The sequence below is a fragment of the Arachis ipaensis genome, chromosome B4 (genome assembly GCF_059453495.1).
Source record: "Arachis ipaensis isolate K30076 ecotype BB chromosome B4, ASM5945349v1, whole genome shotgun sequence".
Classification (NCBI taxonomy): Eukaryota; Viridiplantae; Streptophyta; class Magnoliopsida; order Fabales; family Fabaceae; genus Arachis; species Arachis ipaensis.
Genome location: NC_142439.1, coordinates 3,340,466 through 3,364,879, shown reverse-complemented (window position 1 = coordinate 3,364,879; position 24,414 = coordinate 3,340,466). Strand labels below are relative to the sequence as shown.

The 24,414-nt window shown below is 28.9% G+C and overlaps 1 pseudogene; it reads left to right on the top strand.

The window, feature by feature from the left end:
- LOC148566491 (protein DETOXIFICATION 16-like) overlaps window positions 1-24,414 on the top strand; it is a 39,866-nt pseudogene that overhangs the window by 5,473 nt on the left and 9,979 nt on the right.

Sequence of the window (24,414 nt, the reverse complement as noted above, 5' to 3'; positions counted from 1 at the left end):
AATTTATGGTGAGGGTTTAGTGTTTAAGGTGTATGGTTTAGGATTTAGGGTAGAAGGTTGGTGATTATAAAAAGGTTTAGTGTTTAGAGTTAAGGTTTGTGCGTAAGAATTTACGATTTACGATTTATAGTTTAAAATTTATGGTTTAGTGATTTAGATTTAAAGTTTAGAGTGAATGTAATTATTTTTTGAAATAATCTAAAAGGAATCAAATTATTGTAAATATAAAATTTTTTAATTTAAAATGTAAATAGATATAAGTCAAATGAATGATATATTTTAATTTGATAACAACAAACTTACTCATGTTAAAAAACTTTTAATGGGAATATTTTAAATAACTTTAGTGATTTTTTTTTAATTTAAATATTTTATTTTTCGAAAAACACATGCAATGAAATAAGAAATTCAAACCTAAAAAATTGTTGTGCGAGCGATATTTATATCTTGTCTATTTTTGAAATATGTAGAAGTTGAATGAAAATTTGGATCCAAATATTTTAGATTTGGTGTGATTTTACCCGGTTTCGGATCGGGTAAGAATTTAAAAAATAGAATAAGTTATTATTTAGGGTCGGATCCGGATCAAAGCGAATTCAGTTTCATCCGACCCATGTGCATCGTAGGAAAACTTTAAATTAATTCTAATATTATGTTATATTAATTATAAGCTTATTATTCTGTTTTTAATCATATTTGTTGAATTAGGAAATAGATCAAAGAAGAATAAAATTAGAATTTATGGAAAAATTCAAGTTCAAATGTGGATATCAATTTCTCGATATACAAGTATGTTTTTTTTTTATAAATAAGTGCATTATAATTTTTGACATAAAATTTATTAAGATTCAAACTTCACTTGATTCAGATTTGGTAGTGTGATTTCACCGGGTCTAGAATTGGATAAGAATTTAAAAAATAAATCTAGTCATTATTTAGAGTCGAGTCGGATCAAGACGAATCCGATTTCATTCGGCCTATGCGCACTACTAATTTTTCATAGGATATATAATTTGGATATATTTTTCATTGGGTATATAATTGAGTAAAAATATGGGTGGATGAGAAGAGGAGTAATTGGGAGGTCATTTTGAATTAGTTTTAAAAAATTTTGACAAAAATTGGAGACCCGTTGGAGGTGTCTCCTTCACAAGGATGGTTATTATTGTTATGATTGTTTTTTTTTTTCGGTAATTTATTGTTATGATTGTTATTCTTTTTCTTCTTCTTCTGCTTCTTTAGGTCCATATTAGTTTTTGTTGGTATATAACATTGTTATCATATCTTATGGATCACAAAATATTCGGACCAAACCAAATAACAAAGCCCAAATAACATGTACCAAAAAAATAGTAGCTAATTAGTAATTACACATTTTTTCTCTACACTATCGACTAAAGACCAATCTTTGGACCTCATTGTAAGTACCAAAATGATTCCAATTCCTCTCAAATGAATTGTTGATAGTCCAACTATGCGATACTCCATCATTTTTGAGTAGAAACGGTGGCTCTTTTGGTCTTACCTTGTGCATATCGTGTTAGCATAACATAGTTATTAGCTAATTGCTTGTTATTTTCATGTACTAAAAGTTAAATGTCTCTTCATAATTTAGCTCAACAATATCATATTTATTACCTGTTAACTATTTTCACAATGACTAATTCAATAATAATTTTTTAAAAATAATTTTTATTTTTTAATATAAATAAATTTAATATAATTGTCATGTATTATTGTCAATTTTAAAATTATAAGACAATTTTTAAATTATTTATTAGCAATTTTTATATTGTCAAATTCAACATCACATCCTCATAGTACTAAAAGTATATATATTAATTGAATTGGACTTTTTTTCACTTTGTTTGGACTAGAAATTCATTTCTGACATTATTGGATCTGTTTGTGACCATGACATGATATTATTCAAGCATTGAATCACTGGATCTAAATTTGAGTCACGGGATTAAAAGAAAAAATAAAATTCAAAAAAAATAATTTTTATGGTGAGCTCTTCTCCTCTCACTTATGAAAATATAAATAGTGAAAATAAAATCAGATGCACTGCATACATTTTACAATAATTGATAATCATGTTTTAATGAATGAAGTTTTGTTATTAGAATTACTGAAATTTTTAATTTTAATTTATTAACTCTTGAATTTTATTCATCATTTGTTTTTGTATTTTTTTAATACGAAATAAGAAATGCTATGACATGATATGTTAAATAAAAACTGATGTGTCACCAAAAAAAAAAAATAAAAACTGATGTTAATGATATGTTATATTTTTCATTTAAGTTTATAAGTATGAAATATGGATACTTTGTTAAGATGTCGTATTTATATGTCGGATATATTTTGGATACTACATTACTTATCGATATTCATATTTTTTATTTTTTGTGGCTAACTGTGACTTAATAAAAAATAAAAAAAATTTAAATACATATTAATACTATGTCTGTCCAGTTTTATTTTTAATATATATATATATATATATATATATATATATATATATATATATGAATTTTAAAATAGTACATATTATTATTTATTAAAACAAAAAATATTTTAAATACATTATATAATTATAAAAGACATTAAAAATAAATTGAAAAAACCGTTTTGTTTAACAAGAAGAGCAATGAATAAAAATTATATTTAAAGAAAAAAAAATTATACTTTACACCTTTAACTCCATTTTATATAAATAGTATATATCCTTTCAAAAATATCTACATATTATATATGTGATCTCTTAATTTTTTAGAGATTAATATTTAAAGTAGTCTTTAAACACACATAATTTAACTTAATTTTTTAAAAATTTAATGTTTAATTTTTTCTCTAATTAAAGATATATTTAAATATTAACAAAGTTAAACTTTCTGTTGACTTTTACTGATCTGTAGTATAAGATAAAAATAATCACTTTTATATTTTTGTGATATGTGATATTTAAGGATTGGACAACAAAGTTAATCACTTAATCTAATCTAATTCTCATGTATATTTTTCAAAAATTAAATAAAAATTTGGATAAAACACATATATAAACCAAACCAATACCAATATTATATAAATTATCTAAATAGAACAATGTTACATGTGTAGCACCCTACCACACAGAGCCTTACGCTTAAGTCGTAAAGCAGAGGTGGCAAGGTATTACGACCTCTAAAAGAAAAGACATATAAATATAGTTGAAAAAAATTATATCCAGGAGCCTTGAAGAATTAGTTAAACAAGAACGATAAACAGAAAATCGTGTCACACTCGCATGGATATTTGTAAAACGGACAGGAAAAAAATCAAAGGAAGCTGAAAACATATATATATATATATGTTTTCAACCTGCGAAGCTAAGGCCGGCCAGAGTATATGATTATATATATATACAACCCAAAATAAAAGTCAAACCACAAAGTAAACCCCTGTATCTCCAAGTCGACCTCTAGGAGGGACAAAACACAAAATATACATGTGGAGATTCTATAAACATGTATACATAGCCCAAAATCAAAATATGACAGACTGACAGTCAAAAAGGTAGTTCTTCGCTTGTAAGGAGGATACTCAGACGCTCAACGAGGTGTCTCTCGACCTGCATCTGAAAAACAACAACATAGTATGGGATGAGAACCGGAGGTTCTCAGTATGGTAAAGGTGCCTGCATAGTTAATGTAAAAGGTCTCGGGAGAGCCAGAGGCATTCCTAGAATTCCGACACTCAGAATCATTCTTAAGGAAAATAAACTAAACCAAAAGTTAGGTAAGTTATCTGAGGTATTCTAGTTCTGAATCTAACTTTAACTTAACATTCTACTTTCTGTCGCTTCTAATCCTCTGAATCTCCCGTAGGACAACCCTCTTCACACCTCCGCCAAGAGAGGTTTCTCAGAAAATATACACATCTAATTCAAGCAAGGAAAACACAGATAGAGAAACATTTACAGCAAATAGAACAAGTAGCAGATAAGCAGAATTTAGCAGTTAAGCAAACTAAAACGACACACACTCAAACAAAGCAAACAAATGCATATGATGCATGCATGTCCTATGGCTGATGAGTCTCATCTGTCGGTTATACAGCCAACTCGACAAGCCCTGGTAGTTAACCATTGGACAGTCCCTCTGTGCGCGCATCCCCAAGCTCAATAATATTCCATGGAGTCAGTCTCCAAGCTCAAATATAATATTCCATGGAGTCACACTCCAAGCTCAATAATATAGTATTCCATGGAGCCAAACTCCAAGCTCAATAATATTCCATGGAGTCAAACTCTAAGCTCAATAATATTCCATGGAGTCAAACTCCAAACTCAAATATAATATTCAATGTTCATATATATATATATGCATGCCCATGGGGGAATCCGAAGAGTTAAAGTGTCCGGTCACATCTTGCAACAGAGGGTCAACAAATAGTCTCAAATACACAAGCTATATGATAATCTCTTTCTTTTAAAATATCACTTTAAATCGAAAACTTCAGCTCTTATAGAAACTTTGGCAGTACCTCCTTTAAAACTCAAATTTCTGCCACCCTTCAAGGGTCCCAACTACCAAACCAAACACCTCTCAATCATTCAATTCACTTCCAGTAACAAATTATTTCAAAACCAAACAAATACCAATATTAAATCTTTTTCCAAACCGACCAACTTCAATAGCAAATTATTAACAATAGCTAAACCACATAATTTATTCTATATACACAATCCTTCAATTATACGTTCAGTTCATTCCTATCTTAAAGTCTTCTAGCCTAAGTTTTCACGTGACATTAAACATTAACTACGAGAAACCAAAACCATACCATCGTACGGAATCAAAATATTCGAAGCTCCGGAGAAACTTTCTGACTGAGCTATCGAAGAAGAAAATATCCAGAATCGTCTATGCCTCCTAAAATTCCCATTGGCCAAACCCAAAGAAAAGATGAGCTATATCACTGTCAACTTCCACTAATCAAAAATGGTGCCAACGTGTAGAAGAGGAGGTTACGAATACTCTTACTGAATTAGATTTTTTATTGGAGTTACGGATTCAAGAAATCGAAGCCGAAAGTTCGGAAGAGTTTACGTTTTCTTTCTTTCTCTCTTCGTTATGCTCTTCCCTCTCTCTTACTACATATATATATACTAGCGGCTCAACAGGCACTAACGTACCTGTTAAGCCGCTTTTCTATTGTTTTTAAGAAATTAATTTTTTTGTTAATATATTATTTATTTTTAAAATTTATTAATAAGTATTTTTTTATTTTAATATTAACGTAATCTTATTTATATTATATTTTGTAGAAATTAAAATTACTATAAAAAAACTTTTAAAATGTTAAATTATAAAAGTATACAATAAAGAGATATTATAAAATTATCATAGTTTAAAGTTCTAGATAATATATAAGGTGAAATATTCGATAGAGTAGATTTTTATTATCAATTATGCTTAAATACACAGAGTATTTTCAGAATGATAATACTTCTATTGTATTTCTTTAAAAGCTTTAAATGTCGTCTATTAATTTATAATATTTTTAATTTATTTTTTTCAGTTGTTTTTTTATTGAGTTAAAAAATATTTTTATATTTTTATTTTTAAAATTATAAATTTAATATCAATAATTAAAAAATAAATTATAAAAAATAAAATATTTTAAATTATTTAATATATATAAAAAATATAAAATAATTAAATTTAAATTGAAAAAAGTAAAAAAAATATATTATTATGTATAATAAAATTAAGATAAAAATTTACTAACATTGCTTACAAATTAGTTATTCATATATTAAATTTATTTATTTTCTCAATGTTATTTAATTTAAAATAAATTTAAAAATTTATATTCAGAACACTCTTTATCTTTATGCATAATTCTAATAGTTAAAAAAATATTTCTTTAATTTTATATTGAATATTTTAATTATTTTTAATTTTATTATTATTTTAAAATTATTAATTTTTATTTTGATTATATCCATTTTTCTTATCATTCTTTTACATGTATAATAACTATTATTGTCTCATCGTCACTATTATGTTGTCTTGTTTTATTCAATTTCCTTGTTTTCTTCTTCTATTAATCCCAATCATAATCAATTACCACTATACTATTATAGCAACTCTCATTTTTGTTTCATCACTTTAATCCATAACTATTCATTGTATTAACTTTTGAGTTGTTAAAGATATGCTAAGAGAATTATTTTCTTATTTGATTTAGATATATAGATATATAATTGTTATATGAATATTTATTTTTCATATTTGTTTATTAAATCATACTTTATCATTTTAAGAAAAAATTTAAGATATCAAACATTCAAAAATTTTGTATAGAATAATTAAATAAAAAAATTAAAAAATATATAAATTATTTAATTTTTTAATATATAAAATAATTAAATTTAAATTAATTTAGGTATAATATTAAAATCATTAAATTTTAAGAAATTAATATAAAAATTTACTGATATTATTTAAATATTAGTTATTTATAAATATTATTAAATTTAATTATTTTCTCAATCCTATTTAATTAAAAGTAAATTTAAAAATTTATATTCAAAACATTCTTTATCTCCATCCATAATTCTAATAGATAAAAAATATATATATTTCTTCAATCTTATCTTAAACTTTTTTAATTATCTTTAATTTTATTATTTTTTAAGATTATTAATTTTTATTTTGATTATATTATCTCATCATATTTTACACTATTCTTTCTATTTAATTTTTTAAATGTATAGAATAATAAAATTTAAATTAATTTAAGTATAATACTAAAATTGTTACGTTGTTATTATATGTAACAATCAAGATAAATATTTATAAATATTTATAAATTTATTTTTTTAATCTTATTTAATTTGAAGTAGATATAAAAATTTAAATTTAAAGAACTCTTTTTCTCGCATAATTTTAATTGTTAAAAAAATTTTCTTTTAATTTTATATTCAATATCTTAAATCATCTTTTGTTCTATTATTTTTTAAAAATTTTAATTTTTATTTTCATTATTTTTTACCATTTTTTATACACATATTTATCATTATTTTTTTAATTAAGTGAAATAAAAATAGGGAGAGAGTACTACATGTACTCCATAGAATAAAGAGAAAGACAACATGGATAGAAGTTATGTATAGAATAAAAAAGTAACTGTACAAAAAATAAAAAAATTAACTAATAATTATATTTTGGACCAAATTTGAGGAGAACAATTATATTAAACACTGTTTATTAATAGGATTAAGATAGAAAAGTAGAAATTGGATAACAAACTCTGATATTCCCTTTATATATTGTTATAAATATTTAATTTAAAGTACATTAAGATATTATAATAATATCTATAATAATATTATTTAGGATAATTATGGAAAGTTTATCGAATCAAAACCTAAGAAAAATAGATTATTATTAATTAAATAAATATACAGGATTCCTACCTATATTTGGACCATTCAGTCTGTTATTTGAACCAACTCCAGTGTTATTATGAATATCTGAATATTTAAAAAATTTACTATTAGCATGAAAAATAAGCATAATTTGATAATTTAAGAGTACATTCAAGAGATAAATTATACATAAATGGTACTAAGAGTACAATAACATAGATATATTGTAAAAAAATAATTCATATTAAATGATATACTAACAACATAAATTTATCAATGAGAAGTATAACTTAGAACAGAGTATTGATGAACGAGCATATTTGTGATATCTTCTAATGGTGTTGTACCACGATGTATCAATTTATTTTTCTCGTCTAATACTCTCTCGGTTGCTGTCTCTATTTTTCACTCATATTTTGACTTCTTCACCTGTCATAAACTCATAATCCTGCCAAGTGGGTCGACCACTTCCACGTGAATCTTCCAATCCTGTCAGCTGTAATTAATCTAATTAATCAAAATAAATATATAAACATAGTTTTATACTTTAATGACGAAAAACAAATTATATTACGTTTTCCGTTATATTATATAGTAATAATAATGTGAAGTGAGAGAGAATGAGAGAAAATTATAGAAGTGATGTAGATTTATGAGTTAGGAGAGAACGTGAATGAAGACGAGGGAGTGCGGGTTTTGTAACACGGAATAACTGACGAATACTGAAGTAAGTTATTAAGAAGGATAAAAATGGAAAAAAATGTTGGACACCAAAACAGGTTTTGCCATTATATATTGTTATAGATAGATATATTGTTATAGATAACCCAAAACAATTGAAACAGTTATCATTAATTACTATATTCTCCTATTTTATTTATTAATTATTCTTATAGTTTGATATTTAAAAATAAAAAAATAAGCATTCTCATTTCTTTAATTAATTTTTCATTATTTATAAAGAAATAAAGGCCTATCCAGATTCAAATCTATATTTTAGCATACCACTTATAAAAAATAAAAATAAATATAAAAATTCATGACATTTAAGTAAAATTATCTTTTATAAATAACTAACATTTATTTTCGTTTATATATACTCTTTTTAAATCAGGATAATATTATTATCATTATTTTTTGAACTATGTTTTTTCTTACCTGTTTATGGTGTGCTTTTATAATTTAACATTTTAAAATTTTTTTATAGTAATTTTATGGTAAAAAAAATATGATATAAATAAGATCACGTTAATATTAAAATAATATAAAAAATATTTATTTAATAAATTTAAAGGGTGAATAATATATTACCAAAAAAAATTAATTTTTTTAAAAAAATAGAAAAGCGGTTAAACAGGCACGATAGTGCCTGTTGAGCCGCTAGTTTAGACTAATTCTAATACTTGAATATCTAAAAAACAGATTATTAACATATAAATAATATTTTTTGAATTATCTAAATCTTTTAATATAAATACTTTAATATTGTCTGGACTAAAAAAAATTAAGAAATAAAATTAATATTTCTTCTAAGAATAATTTTCATCAAAATTATAAATATATAATAAAAATCTAGAGTATATTAAAATAGTACCATAATAAAAAAATTCAAATATAAAATTAATAGTGTAAATTTTTTAAGTGAACAATTATCAATCATAATACGCTGTATTATAGATATATGTAACATATTATGTTAGAAATAATTAAAAGTATACTAATTATGAATTAAAGCTTTTAGAAAATGATAATTTATACCCACTAATGTTATTATTGTTCCATCTATTATTTGGATTTGGATCAATTTTACTGTTATTTTCAGTATCTGAATGTTTAAAAAGTAAATATATTATTGATATGAGATTAATGTATTTTTTAATTTTACCAATAATAAAGTAATTTCTTATAAAAATCATAGCTACTAAGAGTAAAAAAAAAAAAAGTATAATAGTAATAATCAAGACATAGATCTAAACGAAAAACTTATTATTTATAATTTATAATAATTAATTTAGATAGAGTACCTCAAGTAAAATATTGAAGGACAATAATTCTAGACATGTGTCTATTTCTGTTTGTGATATCTTTAAAAAAAAAAAAGATAAATTAGATTAAAAGTAAATTAAATAAAAAAATTTCTATCTGCATTTAATAATATTAATAAGAGATGAAATGAGAAGTGAGAAACGGATGAGAGGTGAAAGATAACGGATAAAAGTTATGTAAAGGTGGCCAAGTAGTGGAGAAGTTAATAGAAAGGGTAATATTGGAAAGAAATTTTGGACACCAAACTCATGTATTGCCATTATATATTGTTAACTAATGTTATTATTGTTCCATCTATTATTTGGATTTGGACCAATTTTACTGTTATTTTCAGTATCTGAATGTTTAAAAAGTAAATATATTATTGATATGAGATTAATGTATTTTTTAATTTTACCAATAATAAAGTAATTTCTTATATAAGTTATAGCTACTAAGAGTAAAAAAAAAAGTATAATAGTAATAATCAAAACATAGATCTAAACGAAAAACTTATTATTTATAATTTATAATAATTAATTCAGATAGAATACCTCAAGTAAAATATTGAAGGACAATAATTCTATACATGAGTCTATTTCTTTTTGTGATATCTTTAAAAAAAAGATAAATTAGATTAAAAATAAATTAAATAAAAAAATTTCTATTTGTATTTAATAATATTAATAAGAGATGAAATGAGAAGTGAGGACGGATGAGAGGTGAAAGATAACGGATAGAAGTTATGTAAAGGTGGCCAAGAAGTGGAGAAGTTAATAGAAAGAGTAATACTGAAAAGAAATCTTGGACACCAAACCCATGTATTGCCATTATATATTGTTATAGATATAATTTTTTTTTATAATGATACGGCGCGAGAACATTTTATTTATTCTTATAATAATATTATTTATTATTTAGGATAATAATGGAAGATCTATTGAATCAAAATTTATGGAAAAATAAATTACTATTAATTAAATAAATATACAGGAGTCCTACCCATATTTATTACCATTCGGTCTATTACTTGAATCTGTTTTGCTTTTATTATGAGTATCTAAATATTTAAAAAATTTATTCTTAACATGAAAATAATGTAGGCTGAGAATTTAAGAGTATATTTAGTAGAGTACAGTAACATAGAGATATTGTAAAAATAATTCAAATTAAATGGTGAACTAAATTGTAGAAAAAAGTTTAAAAAAATATCAGAATCTTTTATTAAGTTTTTTTGTTACAGAGTCAAAATATTTAATAACAAATATATTATTAAACAGTAAATATATATATTTTTCTTATAATAATACAGTTAACTAAATTTTATATTTGTATGATATTATATTAAAAAATTATTAGATAAGTATTTAATAATTGAGATTATAATGATGTAACGTACATTTAAGATAATATAATATTATTATTTAGGCCAATAATAAAAGATTTATTGAATCAAAATTTAAGAAAAAATAAATTATTATTAATTAAATAAATATAAATATAGGATTCCTACCCATATTTGGATCGTTTAGTATATTATTTGAACCAGTTCCGGTGTTATTATAAGTATCTGTATATGTAAAAAATTCATTATTAAGCTGAAAATAATGTAATTTGATAATTTAAGGTGATGCTGCCTGTGTTCTTCACTCATATTTTGTCTTTGTTGTCTGGCATAGTCTTGCCAAGTTCGTCGACCACTTCCACGTGAATCTTCTATTGATATGTTGTCAACTATAATTAATCAAAGAAACATATAAAAACAGTTCTACACTTTTATTTAATGACGAAAAATAAATTACAATAAATTTTACATTATATTTAAGCAAAGTGAGAAGAAGGCAGGAGAAGATAAAAGAAAAACGAAGGAAATTTTTTCTATTATGGAAAAATATGGAGTAACCAGTGAAGTGAGAGAGATTAAGAGAAAAAAATGGGAATAATACAATTGACGCAGTAATTGATATGAGAGAAATTAACTGATGCAGTAGTGGAAATTAAATAGTAGAATTCTGTAACTGATGATGCAGTAGTGGGAATTAACGTGGAGAAGTTATATTGAAGTGAACGTGGATAGAAATGAAGTAGTAAAATGCTGTAACTGTAAGTAAGTTATTAAAAAGGATAAAAATAGAAAGTAAAATTGGACACCAAAAATAGGTTTTCCCATTATATATACTAGCGGCTCAACAGGCACTATCAGCCACTTTTCTATTATTTTTAAGAAATTAATTTTATTTTTGTGTTAATATATCATTCACTATTTAAATTTATTAGATAAGTATTTTTTATTTTAATGTTTTTATTTTAAAATTATTATAAACCAAAATATAATTCAAAAAATAATGATAATAACATTATTCTTATTCAAAAAGAGTATGTATAAACCAAAATACATGTTAATTATTTATAAAAGATAATTTTTACTTAAATGTCATGGATATTCATATTTGTCTTCATTTTTTCTAAGTGATAGGTAAAATATGAATCTAAATACGAAGAGGTCTTCATTTTTTTTATAAATAATGAAAAAATAGAATAAATGAGCATGCTTATTTTTTCGTTTTTAAATATCAAAATATAAGAATAATTAATAAAAAAAATAGGAGAGTATAAAAATTGTGTATCTGAAAAAAAATTTTCCTAATTCATCATATATCTTATCAATAACTTCTTTAATCTTAAAAACGGTGAGATTTATTAACCATAAAAATAAATATATAAACGCTTTAAGATTATTCAATTAAAAATTATGTATAACAAAATCAAAATAAAATTTAGAAACATTATTTACAAATTAAATATTTATGAACGTTATTAAGTTTAATTATTTATTTTTAATTAGTATTTAATTTGAAGTCGAGATAAAAATTTATATTCAAAGACTTTCTATCTTCATGCATAATTTTAATTGTTAAAAAATATTTTTTTTAATTTTATATTTAATTTTTTAAATTATCTTTAATTTTATTATTTTTTTAAAATTATTAATTTATATTTTTATTATATCTCTTACAATATCAAATATTATTCTTTCTCTTGCTATTATTCTCTATACACATACATATCATTGTCTCATCACCATTATTATCATTGTATTACCTTATTCTCCTCTCTCATTTTTTCCTTTTCTTTCCATCTTCTCTTCACCCGACTGTCCGTAATTAATTATTACCAAGTATTATTATCGCAGCAACTTCACTTTGATTTATAACTATCTATTCTGTTAACTTTTATGAGTTGTTGAAGTTTCGCTAAAAAAAGGAAGATATAAAGCATTTAAAATTTTTACCCAAATGATCAAATTAACTTTTAGAATGTATAAAATTTATAAATTTAAATTAAATAAGATATTAAACAAATTTATTATGTTGTTATTATGCATAACAAAATTAAAATAAAAATTTAAAAATATTATTTACAAATTAACTATTTATAAATGTTATTAAGTTTAATTATTTATTTTTAATAGTATTTAATTTGAAGTTGAGATAAAAATTTATATTCAAGGACTCTTTATCTTCATGCATAATTTCAATTGATAAAAAATATTTTATTTTTCTTTTTAATTTTATATTTAATTTTTAAAATTTTCTTTGATTTCATTATTTTTCAAAATTATTAATTTATAATTTTTATTATATCCCCTTACTATATCAAACACTGTTCTTTCTCTTATTATTATTCTCTATACACATACTTGTCATTGTGTAGTCGTCATTATTATATTACTTTGTTCTTTCTCATTTTTTTGTCTCCTTTCACCTTCTCTTCATTCCACCGTAATTAATTATCACCAAGTATTTATATGTTACATCTTTTATATGTTAATCAAATAATCAGTGCCATATGCTAAACAAATGATATTACAGAAGTTAAAATAAATTATATTTTTGTAATATAATTCATTTATTTTAGTTTAATTTAAAAATAAATATTCATGTACTCAAATTTTAAATATAATATTTTGTATAATTAATAATTTAAAAATTTAAAAAATAATATTATCACATATAAAGTAATTTAAAAAAAAAGAATTTAACAAAATATTAGACTTTTCTAATTCATCATTAATAGGTACAAACATATTTAAAAAAAATAAAAAAAATACATATGAGATGAAAAAAATTAGTTCTTCCTTAGTAAGAGAAAAAGATAGAATACTATCTTTGTATGTGAAACATTGGTGATGGTGACAAATCAAAAAGGTAAAAGAACGATAAAAATATTAATTGGGTAAGTAAATTAAAGAGAAAAAAAATATAGGTGAAAGTTATACGTGAATATAGTAATTGCAGTAAAACTAAATAAAATTTGTAATGATGGATGTGATGAAATCGATGGTATTAAAGGTAAAAAAATAATAGTAGTAAGAGAAATATAACAAAGTGTATTAAGAGGTCAAAAAAGAAGTAGTAGAATGGATAAAATTATAAAAAAATAATAAAAAAAGATATATTTTTTATTATTAAAGAAAAATTCTAATAGAATAATTAGAATGAGGCTAAATTGCTGGATAGTCCATTAGAGTACATTACTTAAAACAACACTATACAAACAAAGGCTAACATAAAATTAAACAAAACATAATTTAAATGAATACTTTAGAATATAATAAAATCTATAAAAAAAATTATTTATCACTACTGGTTAAACACTTGTTGACTTCTAATTATTCTTTTTTTTATTTCATATATGGCCAGAAAAAATAAAAAAAATAAAAAAGAGAAATTGTGGGAGTAAAGAATTAAATAGAAGTTATGCGTGAGTTTTGTAACTGTTAGTGAAATATGCTAGAGAAATAAGTAAGTGTAAAATATTATTGAATTATGTTAGTAGGGTTAAAATAGAAAATAAAAAATTGGACACCAAATCCCATGTTTTGGCATTATATATTGTTATATATATGGCCAGAAAAAAATAAAAAAATTAAAAAAGAGAAATTGTGGGAGTAAAGAATTAAATAGAAGTTATGCGTGAGTTTTGTAACTGTTAGTGAAATATGTTAGAGAAATAAGTAAGTGTAAAATATTTTTGAATTATGTTAGTAGGGTTAAAATAGAAAATAAAAAATTGGACACCAAATCCCATGTTTTGGCATTATATATTGTTATATTGTTATAGATTATAAATTTAAATGAATACTTTAGAATATAATAAAATCTATAAAAAAAATTATTTATCATTACTGGTTAAACACTTGTTGACTTCTAATTATTCTTTTTTTCATTTCATACATGGCCAGAAAAAATAAAAAAAATAAAAAAAGAGAAATTGTGAGAGTAAAGAATTTAATAGAAGTTATGCGTGAGTTTTGTAACTGTTAGTGTGTAGTGAAATATGTTAGAGAAAAAAGTAACTGTAAAATATTTTTGAACTATGTTAGTAGGGTTAAAATAGGAAATAGAAAATTGGACACCAAACCCTATGTTTTGGCATTATATATATATATATATATATATATATATATATATATATATATATATAATATATATATGACCGCCTTGACTTTCTTTATTATTATGTATAAACCGCCTTGGGTCTATTTTATATATATATAAAACCTAATGTAACCTAATAATATATATGTAACCTAATGTAAAATATAAATCACCTTTTATTTTCTATGCCTTATAATCAATAATATTATTATATATAACCTAATAATATATATGTAACCTAATGTAAAATATAAATCACCTTTTATTTTCTATGCTTTATAATCAATAATATTATTTTATAATCAATAATAGTAATAATAATACTAGCAATTGTAATGATGGTCATGTAATAATGATAATAATAAACGTAATAATAGTAATAATAATAGTAAGGGGTAAGTACGATTTTGGTCCCTTAAGTTTAGTGCTAGAATCGAATTCGTCCCTCTTGTTATTTTGCCATTAAAGTCGTCCTTAATGTTTTTTTTCGTATTAAAATCGTCCTTTTTATTTTTTTTGGACAAAAATACCCTCACCACTACCCACATAATTACTTCATCCTCCACCACCACCACCAACACCAACACCACCGCTACAACCTCCACCACCAGCACCACCACCAACGCCGCCGCCGTCTCCCTCCCTGCTTTCCCCCTCCCCCTCCCCCTCCCTGCACCCCCACCCCCGCGTTCCCTCCCCCTCCCCCTCCCCGCACCCCCACCCCCACCCCGGTCACCCCCCCTCGCCGTCTTCCCTTCCCAGAACCCCCACCCCACCCCGCGTCACCTCCCCCTCCCCGTTTTCCCTTCCCCGCACCCCCACTCCCACCCCGCGTCACCCCTCCTACCCGTTTTCCCTTCCCAGCACCCCCACCCCACCCCGCGTCACCTCCCCCTCCCCGTTTTCCCTTTCCCGCACCCACACTCCCACCACGCGGCCCCACCCCTTCCCCGTACCCACACTCCCACCACGCGGCCCCACCCCTTCCCCGTCTCCCCTTCCCCCCACCCTCCACCTCCACCTCCACCACCACCACCACCAGAGAAGCAGAAACAAAGCAGAAAATCAACAAATCCAACACAAATTTAACATAAGCAAAAATAGAAAGCAACAAATCAACAAAGAAGAAGAAGAAGGTGACGGTGGTGCGGTGCGGTGCCGGAGGGCGGCAAGGCGGCGGCGGGACGGCGACTTCCCTTCCCCCTTCATCGTCATCATCATCAGAGTTCTGGAGGAGGAGGAGGCGACGACGAGATCACGGTGGCGATGACGGAGGCTCCCCGGCGCCGTCCCCCTCCCCCTCCCCCTCTTCCCCTCCCCTCCCCTCCCCTCCCCTCCCCCTTCGTTTCGTAACCCTTTTCTTCTCCCACCCCCAACGCGTTTTTACGCGTTTTCTTTTTTTTTTTTTTTTATAATTTTTTTTTATTAAAATAGGATAGGGGTAGTTTAGGAATAAAACAAAAAATTTTATTGAAAAGGACGATTTTAATACGAAAAAAAACATTAAGGACGATTTTAATGGCAAAATAACAAGAGGGACGAATTCGATTCTGGCACTAAACTTAAGGGACCAAAATCGTACTTACCCCTAATAGTAATGCAATGAATATAATATATATAAACTTATAATACAATTTAATACTTACAGAAATTATATACAATGTTTATAATAATAATAATAATAAAAATAATAATAATAATAATAATATGGATTTGATTAAATTTAAATTATTATAAAATTAGTTCAATTACTGATAATAAAAATAATTTTTTTAAAAATAAAAAATTCTAATTTTGTAAAATAAATTATAACTTATTTATATTTATATTTTTAAAACTGAGGTCGCTACAACATGAATATTTCAAACTATACTTTTATATAAATCGATTTAAATTAATTCAAATTATATAATATAGTAGTAAATCGAAATACGTTGATTCCAATTACATGGGAATATTGTTTGAAGTATAAATTGAATTGGTTAAATTCGAATTATACACTATAGTACTAAATCGAATCAGCTTGATTCGATTATTACTTGTATCAGATTATTGACATTTACTACTTTAAAGTTAATTATTTATTTATTCTATATTAATTTTAAAATATAAATATCAATAAGGAAGTACCTCATTTAGATTTAAATAAAATATCAAAAAAATCAAAACGAATAAGAATAGAAATCCAACTTTTGTATTTTAGTTCAAATTTCAGAAAATTTATATTTTTATAAACTTATGAATTTAAACAGAATATTAAACGATTTCTAAAAATTCATTAAAATTATCCTTTGACTTATTAGCATAGAAAAACCATTATCGGGACTTTTGATATTGAAAAAAATTTAATATAAAATATAGCCCTCCAAGATAGCATAGGAGTTAAAACTTGAAATTTTTTTAGAGTCAAAAGTAACAACTAGTTATACATTATAAAATGACCAACTATATTTATACAATATGTAATTTGACCAATTATATTTATACTGTATTTTATTTATTTCTCAAATTACATATTGTATAAATATAATTGGTCATTTTATAATTTATAACTAATTGTTATTTCTGACTTCGAAAAAAATTCAAGTTTTAACTCCTATGCTACTTTGGAGGGCTATACTTTATATTAACTTTTTCAATATTAAAAGTCCCGGTAATGATTTTTTAGATGCTAATAAGTCAAAGGATAATTTTTAATGAATTTTTAGAAATCGTTTAATGTTTCGTTTAAATTCACAAGTTTATAAAAATGTAGATTTTCTAAAATTTGAACTAAAACACAAAAGTTGGATTTCTATTATTTGTTTTAATTTTTTTTATATTTTACTTGAATCCAAATGGGGTACTTCTTTATTGACATTTATGTCAATAATCTGATACAAGTAGTAAATTGAATCAAGCTGATTCGATTTAGTACTATAGTGTATAATTCGAATTTAACCAATTCGATTTATACTTTAAACATTGTTCCATGTAATTCAAATTAAAGTGTTTTGATTTACTATTATATTGTATAATTCGAATTAATTTAATTTGATTTATATAGAAATATGGTTTGAGACATTTATTTAACGTTTTTTTATTTGAGTGATTTATGTAATATTAGTATTGATTTGGTTTATACAAGTGTTTTACCCTAAAAATATTGAATTTTTAAAAGAAAGAAAAAACAAATTAAATTGTATATATTATTTCAAGATCAAAATCAACATACATTATTCTTATTATAAATTATGCAAAAATTGACCCTTATTAAATAAGGGAGAATAATATCGTTACTAAAATTAATAGATAAAGTACATATACACTATAATTCAGGAGGAGTAATAAATTACAAAATTTTCTATGAATACCAATAATAATGCAAGTATCCTGGTCCTGCTCGAAAAATTATGTCATAGACAACATAGTTGACAACATGGACACATTATCACTTTCAATATATCTTTATTTAATTATGTTAATCTACAATTAGTATCTATTTATTAAAAAAATCCTAACAGAGAAAGAGTACGTACTCCATACTCAGAGAGAATGAGAGAAGGAGAGAGCGGGAGAGAGCGTTTGAGGGTGAAACACGGTGAAGGAGATGGCCATGCCATCGAAAGAGATAAGGGGGAGAGTGTGGAAGGGTTTGCATCAGGTGTGAAGGAGGGATCAAGTAAGGGCGACCTTAGTTCCAGGGTGACTTCCAAGATTTCGTTCCGTGACAAGGTCATTGGTTCTACGGTAGCCACAGGGATAAATCGGACTGAAGCTCTAGACGAGGATTCCATGGCAGTGGTCATTGGAAAACAAGGAGATCCTATGCCTCCAAGAGTTTGCTTCTCCGAAGAGGTTAGGAACATCATTTCTGAACCATACAAGGAAGCAATTGTGATTAAGGTTCTTGGAAAAAACCTTAGTTACACGGCCATGTTTCACAAATTGAAGGGGGTATGGAGGATCACCGGTGGATATGAAATCTTGGATGTGGGTTTTGGGTACTTCCTCGTTAAATTTGATCGCATGGACGATCGAGAGAAGGTTTTACTACGGGGCCATGGATGATCTTCGGTCACTATATTGCGGTCAAGCCATGGACACCGGATTTTAAACCTTGTGAGGACACTTTCGGGGAGACTATGGTTTGGATTCAAATCTCTGGTTTGAGCATATGGTACTATCAGGATAAAGCCATGATGAGAATCACTTCTGCTGTGGGAAGACCAGTCAAGGTGGATCTGGCTACTAAGTTGGCAGAGAGGGGAAATTTGCTCGGGCTTCCGTGCAAATTAATCTTGGTTTACCGGTGGTCCGGAGTGTGATTGTCGATGAGTTTGAATATAAGGTGGAGTATGAATGCTTACACCTTATTTGTGACAAGTGCAATTGTTTCGAACATCCAGCAACTGACTGCAGAATGACCCCAATAGATTCAGAAAGGGTGGATCGAAAGGAAACATCAGTGACCGAGACGGCGGCCCAGGTGGTGCAGCCACAGGAAGCCTCAAAAGAGAAAATTTTTGAATTTGGATGCAATCCCAAAGAGTCAGTGATAGTTGCAGAAATTGGGGAGGAATTAGATGATACGTTGCATGGAAAGAAAGTGGGGTCCCAGCATTTGGAAAATGAGGCTGGCTGGACCAAAGTCAGCGGTAAAAGGAGAGGAAAATTGAGTCAATCAAACAAAGCCGAACAAACATCTAAAGATAAAATGCCGGTGCGCTCAAATTAGAAATTGGACCAGAACCGTGACTTTGGGCTACGTATGAGAGGAGCCGAATCAGGGGTGAAGACCGGGTCGGTTAGCGGATCTAAGGCACGCATGGCATCTTCCAAACAGCAAGGGGTGAAGGGCAAAGCTGTCTCCGTTGCGGTGCCGACTTTCACTGCCATTATCAAAAACGGACACAAGAGATTGTGCCCTTCTTCTTTGCAGAATTCGCAGTCGAATCCGGACTGCCTTGGCAACACCAGCAAGCAGTAAATCGGCAAATTGGAAAGGTTGTCACTTGTCAGTGGAGGGACACAGACAAACCGGGCAACAACCGGACAAGGACAAGCAAGGCTCAGGGGGATATGATGGTGGATCTTCATCATCTCGTTAGGGACTTCAGCTGAGGTTGGTCCTTTTTACAATACAAATTGTTTTATGGATTATTTTGATTTAAGCTTTCTATTTTGGAATATTAGAGGTGCCTCTAATAAATTGGCCCGGGTTCATAGTAAGGAGTTAGTGAATAAATTTCACCCTACTTTTTTCATTCTGTTTGAAACCCATATTGCTTTCGAGAGGATGAAATCTTTTTGGAATAATCTAGGTTACCAGGGTGTTGGTATTGTTGAGGCTAATAGTCATAGTGGGGGTATCTGGGTTCTATGTTCTAATTCAAATATTTCTGTGAGAGTATTGAATGTAGTTGATCAATGTATCAGTTTTGAAATCACTATGGGCAATACATCTAGTTACTGCAGTACGGTGTATGCTAATCCGCATATACATCAGCGTAAAGAACTGTGGGGTGACTTGACAAGGATTGCTAATATGATCCACGGACCTTGGATTGTGTTAGGGGACTTTAATGATGTTCTGTTGCAGAGTGAAGTTAGAGGGGGGCAATTTAGACTTGCCAGAGCAGAACAATTTGCGGAAACATTGGAGGATTGTGGGCTGTTTGATATGGGGGCTATTGAGAGAAGATTCACTTGGTATAGGAATGTGAAAGGTGGGGTGCAGGTGGCCAAGAAGCTTGATAGAGCAGTCATCAACTAGGACTGGCGACTAATATTTCCGGAAGCTTATACTGAGGTGCTGGCGCGCCTTCACTCTGATCATTGCCCATTATTCACTAGGTGCAAGATGGCAAAGAGGGCTACCAAGGGCCATCGTCCGTTCAGATTCCAGGTTGCGTGGATGACTCATCCTCTTTTTAGGAATGTTGTTGATACAGTTTGGAATAGAGGAGCTCCGGATGTAGTCAAATGTTTGTTGGAGGTTCAAAAAGATGCAACTAGCTTCAATAAAAAGGTTTTTGGCAATATTTTTGTTAAGAAAAGGGAGTTGGAGAGGCTTTTGAATGACGTTCAGATTACTCTGGAGAGTCGGGAGGATCAACAGCTTAGGATCAAAGAGCAAATTTTGCATCAGGAACTGAATGCTGTCCTTCTTCAAGAAGAGTTGTTGTGGTATCAAAAATCTAGAGAACAATGAGTGAGATGTGGAGACAGAAATACAAAATTTTTTCATCTGCAGACAGTTATCAGGAGAAAGAGGAACAAAATTCATGGGTTATTTTTAGAGGATGGGTCTTGGGCCACGGAGACTACGACTCTAGAAATGGCGGCAAATTCTTTCTTTCAAAAGCTCTTTTCTACAAGGGAGGATATTGACCTGGACGCCATGGGGCCTTTTCCTTGCCCGTCTCTTAGTACTGAGGCTTGTCAAAAGTTAGTGGAACCGGTGACGTCTGAAGAGGTTAAAAGAGCTGTGATGACCATGAGTTCGTTTAAAGCCCCAGGGCCAGATGGATTTCAAGCAATTTTCTACAAAGAGTTCTGGGACTTTCTTAGCAACGATGTGTGTGGACTGGTCAAGTGAGCCTTTGAGGGTGAGTTACTGAATGCGGCTATTTTCGATACTCTCATTGTTCTAATTCCTAAAGTGGAAGTTCCCTCTTCCTTACGGGAGTTTCGGCCTATTAGCTTATGTAATGTAATTTATAAAATTGTCACAAAGGTTCTAGTTAACAGGTTTAGACCTTTCTTGTCGGAGATCATTGGTCCTTTGCAAGGAGGGTTCATTCCAGGAAGAGGAACCACAGAGAATATTATCATTGCTCAGGAGATTATGCACTTCATGAGGAACACCAAGTCTCGAAAAAGGACCATGGCATTCAAGATTGATTTGGAAAAAGCTTATGACAGGGTAGACTGGCATTTTCTGGAAGCTACTTTGGTCCGGTTTGGGTTTCCAAAGGCTACCATTAATCTTATATTGAATTGTGTGACTTCCTCTTCATTGGCAGTTTTGTGGAATGGGAACAGGCTCCAAAATTTCAATCCGAAGAGAGGGTTGAGGCAAGGAGATCCTATGTCTCCTTATCTATTTGTACTCTGTATAGAAATGCTTGCCTGCTTTATCTCTCATAGAGTTTCCCAAGGTTTGTGGAACCCAGTTGCGGTTTCTAGGAATGGACCACGACTCTCTCATTTAATATTTGCAGATGATCTTTTGCTTTTCTGTAAGGCATCAAAAGCTCAAGTAATAGAGGTCATGCATTGTTTGGACTTGTTTTCTAAAGCATCAGGTTTAAAGGTAAATCTTCATAAGTCAAAGGCCTAGTGTTCCAAGAGGGTGTCGGAGAGGAGAAAAGGGGTTCTCTCAAGGGTCTCTAACATCCGGTTCTGCAATGATTTGGGTAAATACCTGGGAATTAACATCGGTCATGCCAGAGCTTCCAGGAAGACGGCTCAGGAGATTATTGAAAAAATTTTGAAGAAGCTCTCCAGTTGGAAAGGACACTTACTGAATAAGGCAGGGAGGCTTTGTCTTGTTAAATCGGTTATGGCCTCTATCCTAGTTTATGAAATGCAAATTTCTCTTCTCCCGAAATATGCATGTAATAAAATTGATTCCTTGATGAGACAATTCTTGTGGAAAGGCCAAGCGACTGGAAAAGGGCTGCCTCTGGTAAGGTAGGAGGTCGCCATAACTCCTAAAAAGGCAGGAGGATTGGGTATTAGGGATACTTCCTGTGCTAACATGGCGCTTCTGGGAAAGTTGGTATGGGATTGTCTAAATAATAGTGAGAAGTTATGGATGCAGGTTCTGAAGCATAAATATCTCAGGAATCAATCTGGTATGAACGGAAACAGTAGAAATTCTTCATCGGCTACCTGGAAGAACATTGTTAGTGCCTATGAGCATCTCAAGGAAGGGCTTCATTGGAATATTGGAGATGTCCACAAATCAGTTTGGTATGATGAGTGGACTCCTTTTGGTAAGCTTTGCAACCTTGTTCCTTATGTACATATTTCTGAATCAGATTTCATGGTGGCTGACTTGTGGAAAGGGGTGTCTTGGGAGGTTGATAGTCTTACCATGCCTATTCCGCATGAGATTAAGCAGTTTATTTGTGGTCTAAGATATCCTAGTTTGACTGAGTTGGAACCACAGTGGGAGTGGTGGCCTGCAGCAACAAAAAAGTATAGTGCAAGGGAGGGTTACAGATGGTTATTAAAGAAAACATTAAATTGGAATGCCAACAGTAATTGGAACTGGTTGTGGAACACAAACATTCCAGAGAAGTTCAAATTTACTATGTGGCTTAGCTTACATGATACTCTACCAACTGAGACCTTTCGATTCAAACGGCATTTAGCTTCTTCAGATATGTGTAAGAGATGTAACAAGGCGTAGGAGACTATGGAGCATTGCCTTAGAGACTGTGAACGATCGAAGGCAATCTGGTATATGTTGGATCCTAGTATCCTGGACTCGACGGCTGGTACTGCTCTTGAAGAGTGGTTTCGGAAGGCCTTGGCTAACAATGAGGCGTCCTTTGGTGCAGGACTTTGGTGGGTATGGAGACATAGGTGCAATGACATATTCAACACTGACAACCCTTGGACAGACCATAAGGTTGTTGCCTTGGCCAGAATTACCGCCAAGGACTTACAGGTTTACAGGAATCGAAGCAATGCCTTTAGGTCTCTCCGAAATTGCCTGTGTTGGGAACCACCGGTAGGCAATAGTTTTAAAGTTAATTGTGATGCAAGCTTGCATATGGATTCAAATTTAGCGGGATTTGGGTGTATTATTAGAGATTCTAAGGGAGATTGGATCTCGGGCTGCTCTGGAAGCATTCCCCCTTGGTCTATAATCAGATGTAAATTATTTGCTGCTTGGAGGGGGCTGGTTTTAGCTTGAGATTGCGGTTTGAGGAATATTATATGTGAAACGGATTGTCTTGACATTCTGCCCATCATGCATGAGCTTACAAGTGGGTATTCATCTGAAGTAACAGATTTGGTTCACAAGATTCAGGAGTTTTTATCTCGTCCTTGGCTTGTTCACGTTGAATGGGTGTCCCGAGAAGCAAATAGAGCTGCAGATTGGATGGCTAAATATGGTGCCAAGAGTAACTCTAATCATGTTATTTGGTCTGAGCCTGGTGTTGATCTCCAACGAATCATTCGCTCGAATTTAGGATAGTTTTTGCTTTGTTTCTTTCCTTGTTTAAACACCAAAAAAAAAATGCTCATAATTTTGATAGTTTGATCGGTTGCTTAAATTTTAAATATGACAAATTTTATTTAACACAATTTTATTTCAAACTCTAGAATCTGTACACATTTTTTCACGGTAATAAAACATTGATAGGGAGAATCCGCTAATTACCCATGTGAAAGTCTTATTAAATTTTTTGGTTAAATAAAATCTTTAATATCTGCAAATATAAGAAAAATATTATTAAAATTTTTTTTATACATATTATGAATTTCACTGAAAATACTTTATATACACCACACTGTATGTTAATTAGA